General features: G+C 39.2%; 1 protein-coding gene across 40 annotated transcripts in view; it reads left to right on the forward strand.

The window, feature by feature from the left end:
• Positions 1-13,396, forward strand: part of KCNT2 (potassium sodium-activated channel subfamily T member 2) — a 339,459-nt gene that overhangs the window by 52,583 nt on the left and 273,480 nt on the right. The gene's annotated exons all lie outside the window — the stretch shown is intronic.

The following is a 13,396-nucleotide window of genomic DNA, read 5'->3' on the forward strand; positions in this document are numbered from 1 at the left end:
TTTGAGATTTGCTGTGGTTGCACGTGTTTCTGACGCATCACCAAGTTGCCTGACTCTTCGGATGGCAGTGCCAGTGCCTGTATTCCGCTGTGGAGCCTCGAAATGAGTCTCCCACGTTGCGGTTAGCTACAGGTGCAGCAGTTGGGAAAGGGTACCAAGCAGGGCAGGGAGCAGACGGACACTTTCTCCTCCTTCCAGCGCGAGGGTGGAGAGGGCACGTGGGAACTTGGTTCAGAGGCCCGGCGAGGTTGACGCTTCTCCGGGAAGTGACCACCCTACCTCTTCACGGTGACATGCAGCCTTTTTACCTAGCACGACATGCAGCCTGCAGTGGCTGTGCTTTAAATGGCTGTCGCTTTAAAAGGGACTTTTGGGGTCATGATTCAGGGCAGTGCCTAAGACGGCACGAAGATGGGGGAAGCCACAGGGAAGAATTGTGCTGTGTGTAGAGATGGGCTTGATCCTCGTGAAGCAGGTCCCCTGTCACTGGACGGCTGCCCGTGTTGGGTGTTGGTCTTTCATGGGCCATGTCAGAGGGTCTCTTGAGGAACAGAAGGAAGTCGCTTTTGAAGAACAGTGGCCTGCCTTTTCATTTTATGTGACTCTGCCTTGCATGTCCTTGGCTGACACGGACTGCCGCCACCAGGATCCACGTGAAACAGCCAAGAAACACCAGAGGTGGTTTTTCAGATTTTCTCTCCCACCCCAGACTCCCTCTCCTTTTAAAGCCTGCTCTTTCACCTTGAACACGCTCCAGAGCCCCACATCTCCCTGTCGTGGGTGGATTGCAGGGCTCTTCTCTTCCCTCAGGCTCTGCTCTTGATGCAACCGTTCTAAGTATCAAATGCAGGTTCTGTCCTTGCAGTCGAAGCAAAACCAGTGCTTTTTGTTACAATCTGATGAGGTGATTCCGCAGAGGTGATGGGTTTGAAACAACTGGAATGCTCTCAGAGGCTGTGGCAGCTCGGGCTCATCCCCATCCATCTCTAGGTAGGCGGGCAGGGGCAAGGCAGGAAGAGGAAACCTCTCAGCTGCACTTGCTCCTGGAGGCCGTGCTGACTCTGCCCTCTTTCCCCAGGGCCTCCCCAGGAGGGCAGTGCTGGGAAAAGAAGCACATGGCACTGTCAGAGCAGGGTCCAGCACAGCTGCTGCAAGTACCCGAACTCGAGTCATACGTCTGTGAATCCGAAGAGTTTCTTGCGTTTAGGAAGAAAATAAATATCATCAGGAACAGGATTTTCCCATGTTGCTTTCCGATAACCCATGAGGTCAACTTGTCAACTTGAAATCATTTTCAACAATCCTTCTCCTTCCTCGCACCTTGTTTGGCTTTTTCTTTTTTTCTTTTTTTCCCTTTACCATCCCTGAAGCCCTTGGTTCTGAGAAAAGAAGCATCTACCTGAAGGAAACAGAGGTTCCCATGATAACCAAATGGAAAGGGAATAAAAGTGAGAAACAGAGCAGATCCAGTGTCTGCTGGCTGATTTATTTTAGAGCCTGTACAAGCAATCTTATGCTTATTTTTAAGCCTGTGTATGTAGATAAAATATATGTAGTCTGCATTTAAATTCCCGAATGATGGCCTGTGTGTTGACACAAGAGATGGCATAGAAAGACGACGAAGGCTGAAGTTTTTTTTCTAGATGTTAATAATCCTTTCTTTTAAGAGTATATCTAACAGAAATGATTTATATGTAATATAAAAATCCACAGTCTTCTGACGGAGTGATCACAAAATGTGCGATGTTTAAAATAACTGATCTTCATTTTCTGTGTTTTCTTGCCCGTGGTGCTGGAAGCAAACACTTAAGAGGAATCTAGACAATCCAAACGTCTGATTTCCCAAATGGCTTTGCCAGAATCTTTGAGTTTAATTTTTTTTCCCTCTCACTCCTGCTGAGAAAGGACATACATTTTGAAATTTAGTCTATTTGAGCAATACTCTTTTTCTCTTTAAGCTGATAATAAGCATATGGGAGTGGGATTGAATTTGAGACAAGCTGTCGACTTCTACTGAATACTCAAAAAATGTGAGGTATCCAAACGTTTTTTTCACTGTCCGACGATAGGCTAAAATGTAGTAGAAGTTCACTAAAAATTGATGTAAAATCATCCTGATGTGGGTTTATACAAAGAAAAGTGCTGTTGGATTAGATGTCATAATTAGGGTTGTGATTATTTTGCTTAATCCTTGAAATTATAAAGTTACGGTTTTCAAGGAAGAGGATTAAGAACCGGAGAGGGCTCTTCACATAATGGCAGCCACATTATTATCATGCTTATCCTATCACCATTCTTTTGTTATCTTTTGGCTTGTTATTTTTCCATTTTTTTAAAAATTAAGTTCTTAAAGTGTGGTCGATTTACAGTGTTCTGTCGGTTTCTGCTGCACAGCACAGGGACCCAGTTAAACCCACGTACACATTCTTCTTCTCACACTGTCTTCCGTCTTGTCCCATCACAAGTGAGTGGACGTAGCTCTCTGTGCTGTCCTGTGGGACTGCACTGCTTATCCGTTCTAAGTGTCACCGTGTGCATTACGACTAGTACAGACTCCCAGTCCTCCTCCTCCCCCCTTGGCGACCGCAGGGCTGTTCTCCATGTCTGTGAGTCGGCTGCTGTTTTTTTGGTAGGTTCATTTGTGTTAAATTCCACATGTAAGCAATATCCTATGGAATTTGCCTTTCTTTTTCTTACTTAATATGAGAATCTCTAGTTGCTTGTTATTTTTTGAACCTTATAATTAGAAATGACATATATATGTGTTCTACTATATATGTTATAAAATAACATATGTCCTAATATTTAACAATATACATAATATTTCATATATAATAATGTATATAGTTCTGTACTCCTAAGGCAAATTTTGAGCATGTGGAGAATATACACTAGAGATATGAACTGATTTCAAAGGATATACTTCTAGAAACATAAATATATAAATATATACTTTTTAATATTATATATGTGATATAAATATAATTTTAAATACAAACTTTCTTGCATCTATATTGAGAAATTAGGCTTCTGAGAAATCAAGAGGTGTGTCCAAAAGGAAAGAAAGAGCAGGTTTCATTTATATCTTTATGACACCAGATTAGCGCAATCATTTCACTTTGTGGGTTCTTAATCTCATTTATAAACCACAGAACTGAACCAAAAGACTGTTTCCAGCTCTGGTTTGTTTGACTGAAGGGAGAAATCGGCCAGGAGTTTCTCTGTGAGGCTGTGGTTAAGGATCCAGCTTTGTGGCAACTGTGGCTCGGATTCAAACGCTGGCCACTGATGTGGCCATAAATTTAAAAGCAAGCAAGCAAGTCTTAGGACATCTGTGTCTTTGGGGCTTTCTCACCTCTCTGCCTTCTAAGTTCTTGCTCATCTGCTTTCAGCCAAAAGCATTCAGGAGTCAGGGCCCGCAAGGCTTCCTGCTGAACTCTTTTCTTCTGACAAAGATTTATGAAGACTTTTATAACTTGCTGTTTAGTTTAATCTCTACCAAAATACCCAGGCCTCATCCAGTTAAAGTCTGCTTTCAGCGAGCAATAAAAAGTAAACACTCCAGAGAATCGAAATAGCAGATTTTCATGTTCTCAGTTGTTTTTTGTTTTCCGGGTTTGTTTTTTTTTTGCATCACTGGTTGAAATCTGGACCAGCCCTTGAATGTCCATTTTTAACAAACTCTCGAATAGACTCATGCAATTTGAGAAACGTTGGCATAGGATTTTTGATATTGTCAGAGATTTAGAAGGATTTAATTCACATTATAGGTAAAACAGAGATGGACTCTTTGGGGTTTGTGACATGATGCTTCAAATCACATAATAAAATTGCACATAATTTTTATAGGTTTAACTCCCCAGACTGTTCTTACTTTCTGAGGTGGGGGCCTTTCTCCTCAGAATAGTTCTGCTGCTTTTCTCCTATGAATTTTCCCAAATAGTATTTCACCTAGAACTCGTGTGTAAAAAAATGAGTCACAGTTGAGAAAAATAGAAGAAAATGAACTTCCAAAATTAAAAGTTTCCTTGAATAGAAGAATAGAGGAATTTTGCTTTACAAGAACCTAAAACCTAGAAGAATGTTTTAAAGAACTGTAAAAACAGACTTTCCTCAAGTGACTTACTATAGAAGTTCCATGCCAAGAATGGGTTTTTAGTATTTTTATTCATTAGTTACCTGCTATTGTTCTCTAACTCCCCTTATATTTTCGTGGCTTATAAATGTTCTGCTTATTTAATGGACAACTCTGAAATTCTTTAAAATCTATTGCTCAATGGATGGCCTTGGGCCTTTCCTAGAAATGCAGAATGTTTGGGCCCTGTCCAGACTTACTGAATTAGAACCTGCATTTAATGAGCTTCCTAGTTGATATGTATTTGTTTTAAAATTTGAGAACACTATGTTAAAATACTTTTTCTTGGGCTCTACCCAACTGGAGTTTATTTTTAATGTGTTACCTTATGAAATATCCAATTTTTAATAATAATGTTTTAAAGAACAGCTCTTTTGTTTTTATACAAATTATATATATATATATATAAAGATATAGAGATAACACAGAAATAGAAGTAAGGAAACTCACTGCATCGCTTAGAAATGACATGATAATTTTAGATATCTCTATATGGAGGTGTAGATGTATCTCTGTATACAGATATAGATGTAGATATAGTTAGAAGGATGGAGAGATGGATGGATAGATGGGGAAAGGATGAGAGAGACTTACGGAAGTGGAATCATGCTGTATAAAATATTTCAGAATGAAAGATATGTTAATTTTTGCTGAAATCAATTATTCTGAATTGATAACTACAAAGAGATTTAAGTAAAATTAAGGGTATTGCTGAACTGGAAGCGTTTCTTTACAAGAAGAGATATTAGATTTTAAAAGTCTTCTAAAATGTAATCACATTGTGAGATGGATGTGTTTCAAGTTTAGACATCTGTTATCTGTCCAATGAAAGATGAGGAAATAAATATCATTGCACTGCCTCATATTTCCACCTCCTCATTTGGTTGCTTCAAAACAATTTTTTTTTTGCAATGGCAGGGTTTCTAATATTCACATTCCATTCTGCATCATAATTTTAATAGCTGTTTAAACTTACTTCTTTATTTAGGCATATAAGGTATACTGTCCTTTTATTGGAAGAATATATATGGGATATATACTTGGTTATTTTTGTTGCTCAATACTGGTGATATGACTGTGCTTTTAGATACTATTTTCTTGAAGAAATCTCAGATCGCTTTTAAATCTCAGATCGCTTTTTTTTGTTGTTGTTTGGGTTTTTTTGCTTTTTAGGGCTGCACCTGTGGCACATAGAGGTTCCCAGGCTAGGGATGGAATCTGAGCTGTAGCTGCCGGCCTACACCAGAGCCACAGCAACACGGGATCTGAGCCACGGGATCTGAGCCATGTCTTTGACCTACACCGCAGCTCACGGCAATGCCAGATCCTTAACCCAGTGAGTGAGGCCAGGGATCGAACCTGTATCCTCCTGGATGCTAGTCAGATTTGTTAACCACTGAGCCAGGACAGGAACTCCCCCAGATCACTTTTTAAGAAAGCTTTATTGCAGTATACCTGATTTACAAGGTTGTGATAATTGCTGTTGTGTAATAAAGTGTTTCGGTTATACATGTACACACATCCATTCTTTTTCAGATTCTTTTCCCATATAGATGATCTCAGAATATTAGGTAGAGTTCCCTGTGTTGTACAGTCAGATCACTTTAACATACCTCTCTCCCCCCTCTGGTACACACACAACTCTTTTTTTCTATGAAGTTTAGTAACTTTACCAGCATATTTTAGTTTTACTGTCATTGTGTGTGTGTGTGTGTGTGTGTGTGTGTGTGTGTGTGTGTGTGTGTGTGGTATACAGTATGCCATAAGCTGCTGCAGATTTGCATTTCCTTGGTTTCAGTACGGTTTTATTTGATAATGTCCTAAGGTTTTCCTCCATTTTACTTGTTCTCTTTCTGAGGAACTCTGTGTGTTCAGATTTCTTTGTTTTTCTTTCATTTGAAACATAGTAGTAACACATTTTGTTGTAAGTGGGAGATTTCATCACTCACTCGACTCTGATGCTGGGATTTTTCCTTCTCTTCTATCACTGCCCTTAGGGAATTAGCATCAGTCTTCTATTTCAGAGACTGATGTGTGTTCTGAGCTGTGGCCACAGGCTGCAAGCAGAGATGACTTGGAAAACCCTCGGAGTTATGGGAAGATGTCCATCTGTTGATAATATAAATGTCAAATTGTTGGCCGCTGTCACTGGAAGGCCCATATGCCCCAGAGAGGACAAGCAGCTCCTTAGGTTCCCTCTTTCAGAAGATACATAGTTTCCTCTATGATAAAGACACCTGGACTACAAGTGACAAAAGAAAATGCAATAGAACTTTATCAAAATTAAACACGTTTGCGTTTCAAAGGCCATCTTCGATAAAGAGAAGCAATGATCCACAGAAGAGAGGAAAACATTTGCCAATTATGTACCTGATATTTTAGATATTTGTCAGCTGCAATATGTGCATGAGTTTTACAACTCAGTTGTCCAAGGAGAAATAATCCAGTTTTTTACAAAGGGGCAAAAGACCTGAATAGACATTTCTGCAAAGAATATGTACAAACGGCCGAGAAGCAGCAGAAAAGAGGTTAAGCGCCAATAGCCATCAGGGCCAGGCAAGGCTTAACTACAGTGAGAACCTGCTTTGCAATGACCAAGATGGTTATGATGTAAAAAGACACAGTAGCAACTGATGGTGGGGATGTGGAGAAGTCAGCACACTCATATGTTGCTGGTGGAGATGTCACATGGTGCCTCTGCTTTGGAAGCCAGTCTGGCAATTTCTGAAAAGGTTAAACATAGATTTACCCTAAGACCCAGCAGTTCCACTCCTAAGTGTATACTTAAGTGGGAGCAGATGCTTATGCAAAACCTTGTGCATGGGTGTTCACGGTAGCATTATTTGTTACACCTCCAAATAGAAACAAACTGTATGCCTGTCGGTAGATGAAAGGATAAATGCAGCGTGACCTGTCCATACAAAGTAATAGCATTCAGCTGCAAGAAAGCATTCAGTACTGGTACAGGGTACTACAGGGATGGGCCCTGAAAACATTAAGCTCAGTGAAAGGAACTCGTCCAAAGGATTGCACATTGTGTGGTCCACTCACCTGCAATATTCAGCATAGGCGAATCCATAGAGATGCCAAGCAGATTAGTGGTTGCCAGGGCTTGGGGTGGGGAGGGAGTGAGACATAGCACGTAACTGATGAGTGGATGGGAACTAGGGTTTCCTTAGGGGGCTGAAAATGTTCTAAGATTAGGTTTGGTCATGGTTGCACAACTTCTACTAAAGTACTGGAAACGGTTGAACTGGATGCTTTAAATAGGTACATTTCCCATTATGTGAATGCTGGCACAATTAAGTCACTCAAACAAAAAAAGGCAAATGGCGTGCAGTCTTGCTTCCTTGTTTCTCTTTGGTCCCTCATCACATTAGCAGTGTCCCCAACCAGACTCTTTCCCCAAGGTCATGCTCTGCTCACTCTTGGACCATTTCTCTGTCCCTGTTGATGCTCCTCCCTCCTGCCTTCAAGCCGGGGATTCCTTTGATGGTCCTGGTGAATATCAGAGCTAAGAAGCATATGGAGGTGGCTTTATTCTTTCCTTGTTTTCTTTTAAAGGAACCGCGTAATTATACCCTGCTTGCCTCCCTGGAGACCTCCTCTTTCGATTTCCAAAAACCTCTGGTGAAAGTAAAACTCTAAATCTGGACAGTTTCTTTTTAATGGTTGTTTTGGGGATTAGGGATGCAGAAAACCTCTCAGAATTCACAGGAATTGTAACTTCTGCTAGCAAGTAGCTTTTGGCATGTGTGAAGAAAATGCAAATAACCTTGAACCCGATTATGTTTCCAAGCCTGTGAGGCTTTTGAGAAGTCCACTGGGTTTATTTATTGTTTTTAGTCTTTTGCTAAGAATGAGGATTACTTTTGTCTCTTCTCTTGCCCAGGAAAACATTTCATAAACTTTAGATTTAAACCCAATCTTCTTATTTTTGTGAAGTCAGTTGTTATTCCAAAGTTTTGTTCCCAACTGCTCACATCCTGAGAGAAATCACTCTGCTTAGTCCCACAGGAGACATTATTTGTATTACAAAACAAATGTGGTCATGTATAATGAGACGTGAAAGTGCCAGGCCTGCTGCTGTGCCTCAGTACTGCTCAGGGCATTCTTTTCCCAAAGAATTTTCCGTCTGGAAACAAATTAGGATGAAAAGCCTACTCAGTGAGAGTATGGAATCATATCAAAGAAAGGACTCAGACTGTCGGAGAGTTGATGACACACAGCAATTCACTTCCAGACTAGAGACATATTAGGCCAATCTCTTTCCAACTTCTCAATCCCGTAACTTTTATAATTGCAACCACATTTGCAGTTAAAACACTTTTGCCTAATTTACGAAGAGGGTTATTAGAGCGGGATAAAAAAAGAAAAATATATACATAATTATACGTGTATAATTTTTTTAAAAAGAATTTTTAACAGCTAATATATTTACATGGTTGAAAAACTTAAAACTGTGCAAATAGGAATAGAAGAAATAGAGTGAAAATTCTCTTCCTGCCTCTGTTTCCCCCCAGTTTGCATTTTCGAAGACAAGCAGTTTAGCTGGTCTTCTGTTTCTGGTATATGCTTCAAGAAATATTCTGTAAATTTGGAAGCAAATATGTATATTTGGAATAAAAAATATGAAATAAATATATATATATGAACTGTATATATGAGATAAGAACAAATATGTATATATGAAAAACTATGTTTATATATCATCTTTTTACAAATGCTAATGACTATATAGTCTACTTTGTACAAAAAAACAGTATATATATATTTTTTTTCACCTACTCTTGGAGATGTCTATTTTTCCACCATGGGATAGTTCTTCAGAGATCAAAGTAAGTTTAATATACTTTACAGTGTTTTTATTAAATTTGGTTTTTGTCCAAACTCCTTTTATCTCCCAATATTTTCTTTTCCATTACATTTTTACTTTCACAAATTACCTTTGAGAGTATTAAGATGGTAGAGAGTGTGATTTTTCAACTGCTGTTCAGCCTGACAGAATTTGTAGCTCTGTGTTATACCGGAAGAGAGTTCTGATTGATGGCCCCTCATGAGCTGAACGCAAGACATTTTACTGAGATTAAACTTCAGTCTTCTGATTTTAGAATCCTCACAATTGCAGTATGTTAAAATGTTAATTCTCTAAGATATTGCTGAGAGACAGATGGGATAATTATCTACATATCAAGTATAATTGTTTGGAAGCTACAAATTAAATCATGAGCCGCATTTCTTATGCACGAAGCTCAATTCTAGTGAATTCCCTCAAGACCACCACCACTATATTTAAAAATGAATGTTTTGCTCCCATATCCACTAAATAGTTGCTTTACTGACTTGTAAGGTAACATAAAGTATCTCAAAGGACTTGCTGTCTGTTCTTCGCTTTGCCCTGAGCATGCTCTGCTTCTTGATGTTCCACCAGCTTTTTCTCTAGGGATGCTGGCCCTTCAGACCTCTGTCCCTTGGTTATTTTCTCAAGACGGGCTTTGCGGAACTCTGTCATCTGTGCACAGGTACCATGCTCCTCTTCTGTGCGCGGCTCTGGTTGTGGTGTATCTGATGCCTACGTGGGCACTCTGACCTCTGGAACCGGTTAAATTCTCCTTCATCGCTGCCGTAGCTCTCCTTTTCTAACGCTCATGTGGGCATCCGCAGTGGTTATCATCCCTTAACAGAACTTCTTGTCGTTTGTCTTCAGCAGGACCCTGTCGCTCTGCCTCACTGTTTGTTTTCTCTGCAGTGCAAAGCTTCCTGCCCTGCCCACTGTAGGCACTTAATAAATCTATGTACTTTTGCTCAACGGTTGAGGGATTGAAATAATGGATTAAAACTGCCTCCCAGCTTTAAGTTCCATTGACATGTTCATGATTCTTTCTCCAGTAGGATTTGTTCCTGGTGTTCATTTCTTGGAGGTGGAGTGTGTTGATGAACTCTGAGGGACGACTATGTGAGACAAAGAGAGGACTGTAGTCACCCCGGGATTTTGTCCTCTGCAACACTTGGAGATAGTCTAGGCTTATGCTGTACCCCTGGCTCCTTAATCCAGTATTCCATCTCTAGGGTTCCATGAAAATGTCGTAAGTGTTTTCTCCAAATCAGTGGTCTCTGAAGTTTTCCACACACAAATCAAATGCTGTGAAGTTTTATGTACAGAATCAACTGGAAGTTATTCCATTTCCTTGTCTTGAAAAGACTTGATATAATTTTGTGGCCATGTCTTTGGAAGGGTAATGCGTGTTTGGGTCTTTTCACAAAAAGTAATTAAGAAATTGTAATTAGATTAAAATTAAGAAAGATCTCCCACCCTTATCCTCTACCCAGTTTTCATCCTTACCTCCATTCAGGAGGCGTTATTTTTGTGGGCTGACATTGTCCATCTCGTAGGATATGGATGAATTAAAAGTCTGGAGTGCATTATCAGATAATTAAAACAAATCCTCTGCAATCAAAAAGCAAGTCTCTTAAAAGTCTTACTAAAACGTAGCAAAATAGGTTATGGAAGAAGATAGGCTGTTTGGCTCGCTGGAACAAAGCTCCTGCCATTTTTCCCATGGGAAGGACTAGGCAGTAATTGTCCTAGGCCCTGGAGGCTGTAAAGTCTCTTTTACAACCAGTCAACTCCGCTGTTGCAACTTAAAAGCATCCATAGACAACAGGTAGGCAAATGAACATGTTTCAGCTCGAATCGAATTTTATTTATGGACATTGAAATGTGGTTTTCATATACTTTTCCCATACCGTGAAATCTTATCCTTTGGATTTATTCCAGACATTTTAAAATATAAAAAACCTTCTTACTTCACAGTTTATTAAAACAAGCAAACAAACAAAGAAACAAAAACACAGGCAGTGGGTGGAATTTGGATTCTGGGCTATTGTTTGCTGACCACTGAAATACAGCATGATATGTTATTGGGTGCTGTAACACAATTTGTTTCATTTCTAATTTTTTTTTCCTTTTGCTTAAGTTTATTTAATACTGATTATTAGATATCTTAATTGTTTATGTCTTATGTGTTCAATATGTTACTTAAGGAAGAAGACTTAAAATTTCGAATGATGAATAGGTGCCCTAGGCACTTTTTGGACTTTATCTCACGTGATTCAGTCACGACTCTATGAAGTAGGTGTCCTTTTTCCTATTTGATAATGAGTAGTGAGGAAGAAGAGGATTAGCGACATTTCCAAGGTTACATACGAGCTAAAAGGTGGACCATAGTTTTCAACACCGGTTGACCATCCTCCGTGGTTATAGAGCTAAACAGCTGTTTTTCAGTGTCATGAACATGCTGCCTCCACTTAGTACAGTGCTGTACTTATGTGTAATGTTCGACGTTTTGTTGTTGTCTCTTGGTTGGTTGGTGTTCAGTGCTACTATTTTCACAAATATAAACAGGAAAATTGAATTCAGAGCTATTTTTATTATGTAATTTTCACCTGCGTGGTTTTGCTTCATCAAGCTTCCTTTTCAGGAGAATTGGATTGGAAAATTGGCAAATGGAGTTTAAAGTGCAGAGTAATTTTTTTTCGAATGTGGTCCCTGACTTGCAGTTGTATGTATAATTTAATTTTTAATTTTGCAATTTCAGTCCATTTCCTCTTGAATCCTCAGATGCTTAGAACATTGGATGACACCCAATATTAGGAGATTATTTTTCACAGTGGTTAGAGGAAGAATGAATTGTTTTTATAGGGGTATTATAAAATATATTAAAGCACATATTGTTTTATTCTGGACTTAAAACAATTAAGAGGGTAATCCTTTTATTCAATAACAGCCATGAGTTATAGCCATAGTGTTGATGATAAAATTTGGCTACCTTTAAAAATGGACTTCAACACAGGAAACATGTTTTAATTTACTTAGTTATTCTTTAAAGTGAAACAGACCTTTGTCAAATAGATACGGATTGATTGCATACAGATTATTTCAGAATATTTTAGGGATTTATTAAATTATTTGAACAGGATTGTGAAAGTAAAAGCAGAACTAACAGCTTGCCATTGTAATGAGTATTGTCACTTGTTTGGAAAAGGTTAAATGTAAGTTTGCATGAAAATCTTGCATTAAATGCTTGAAATAGGCTAATCAATTGGATGGTTTTGCCTTCTTCTGTCACCAGCCATGTGAGGACATTCTCTCTTTGGTCCTAGCAAGTATACACTTTTAAGATCCTTTTAGAGATTTGTGGCTTTATCTCCAGTGTATAAGAGCATTCTGCAGTTAATTAAATTATTGTTTCCAGAAACCGAAAAGAAAACAAAAAGACAACTTACAGAATGGGGGAAAATAGTTGCAAATGATGCAGCAGACAAGGGCTTAATCTCTAGCATATATAAGCAACTTATACAACTCAACAGCAAAAAAGCCAATCAACCAATGGAAAAATGGGCAAAAGACCTGAATAGACTGTTTTCCAAGAAAGATATGCAGATGGCCAACAAGCAGATGAAAAAATGCTCACCATCCCTGATTATAAGAGAAATGCAAATCAAAACTACCACGAGATACCATCTCCCACCAGTCAGAATGGCCATCATTAATAAGTCCACAAATAACAAATGCTGGAGGGCGTGTGGAGAAAAGGGAACCCTCCTGCACTGCTGGTGGGAATGTAAACTGGTACAGCCACGATGGAGAACAGTTTGGAGATACCTTAGAAATCAATACATAGACTTCTGTATGACCCCCCAGTCCCACTCTTGGGCATATATCCAGACAAAACTCTACTTAAAGGAGACACATGTGCCCGCATGTTCATGCAGCACTATTCACAATAGCCAGGACGTGGAAACAACCCAAAAGTCCATCAACAGATGATTGGATTCGGAAGATGTGGTATATATACACAATGGAATACTACTCAGCCATAAAAAAGAATGACATAATGCCATTTGCAGCAACATGGATGGAACTAGAAACTCATACTGAGTGAAATGAATCAGAAAGAGAAAGACAAATACCATATGATATCACTTATAACTGGAATCTAATATACAGCACTAATGAACCTTTCCACAGAAAAGAAAATCATGGACTTGGAGAATAGACTTGTGGCTGTACAGGGAGAGAGGGAGGGAGTGGGAGGGATCGGGAGCTTGGGGTAAATAGATGCTGAATTTTGCCTTCAGGATGGATTAGCAATGGGATCCTCTTGTGTAGCACTGGGAACTCTGTCTAGTTACTCATGATGGAACATGTAATGTGAGAAAAAAGAATGTATACAGGTATTTGTAACTGGGTCACCATGC

Source organism: Sus scrofa, chromosome 10 (assembly GCF_054392235.1).
Source record: "Sus scrofa isolate SSC_HxYL_T2T_F1_AM1 chromosome 10, Sscrofa_HxYL_maternal_Yorkshire_Landrace_v2.0, whole genome shotgun sequence".
NCBI classification, from domain to species: Eukaryota; Metazoa; Chordata; class Mammalia; order Artiodactyla; family Suidae; genus Sus; species Sus scrofa.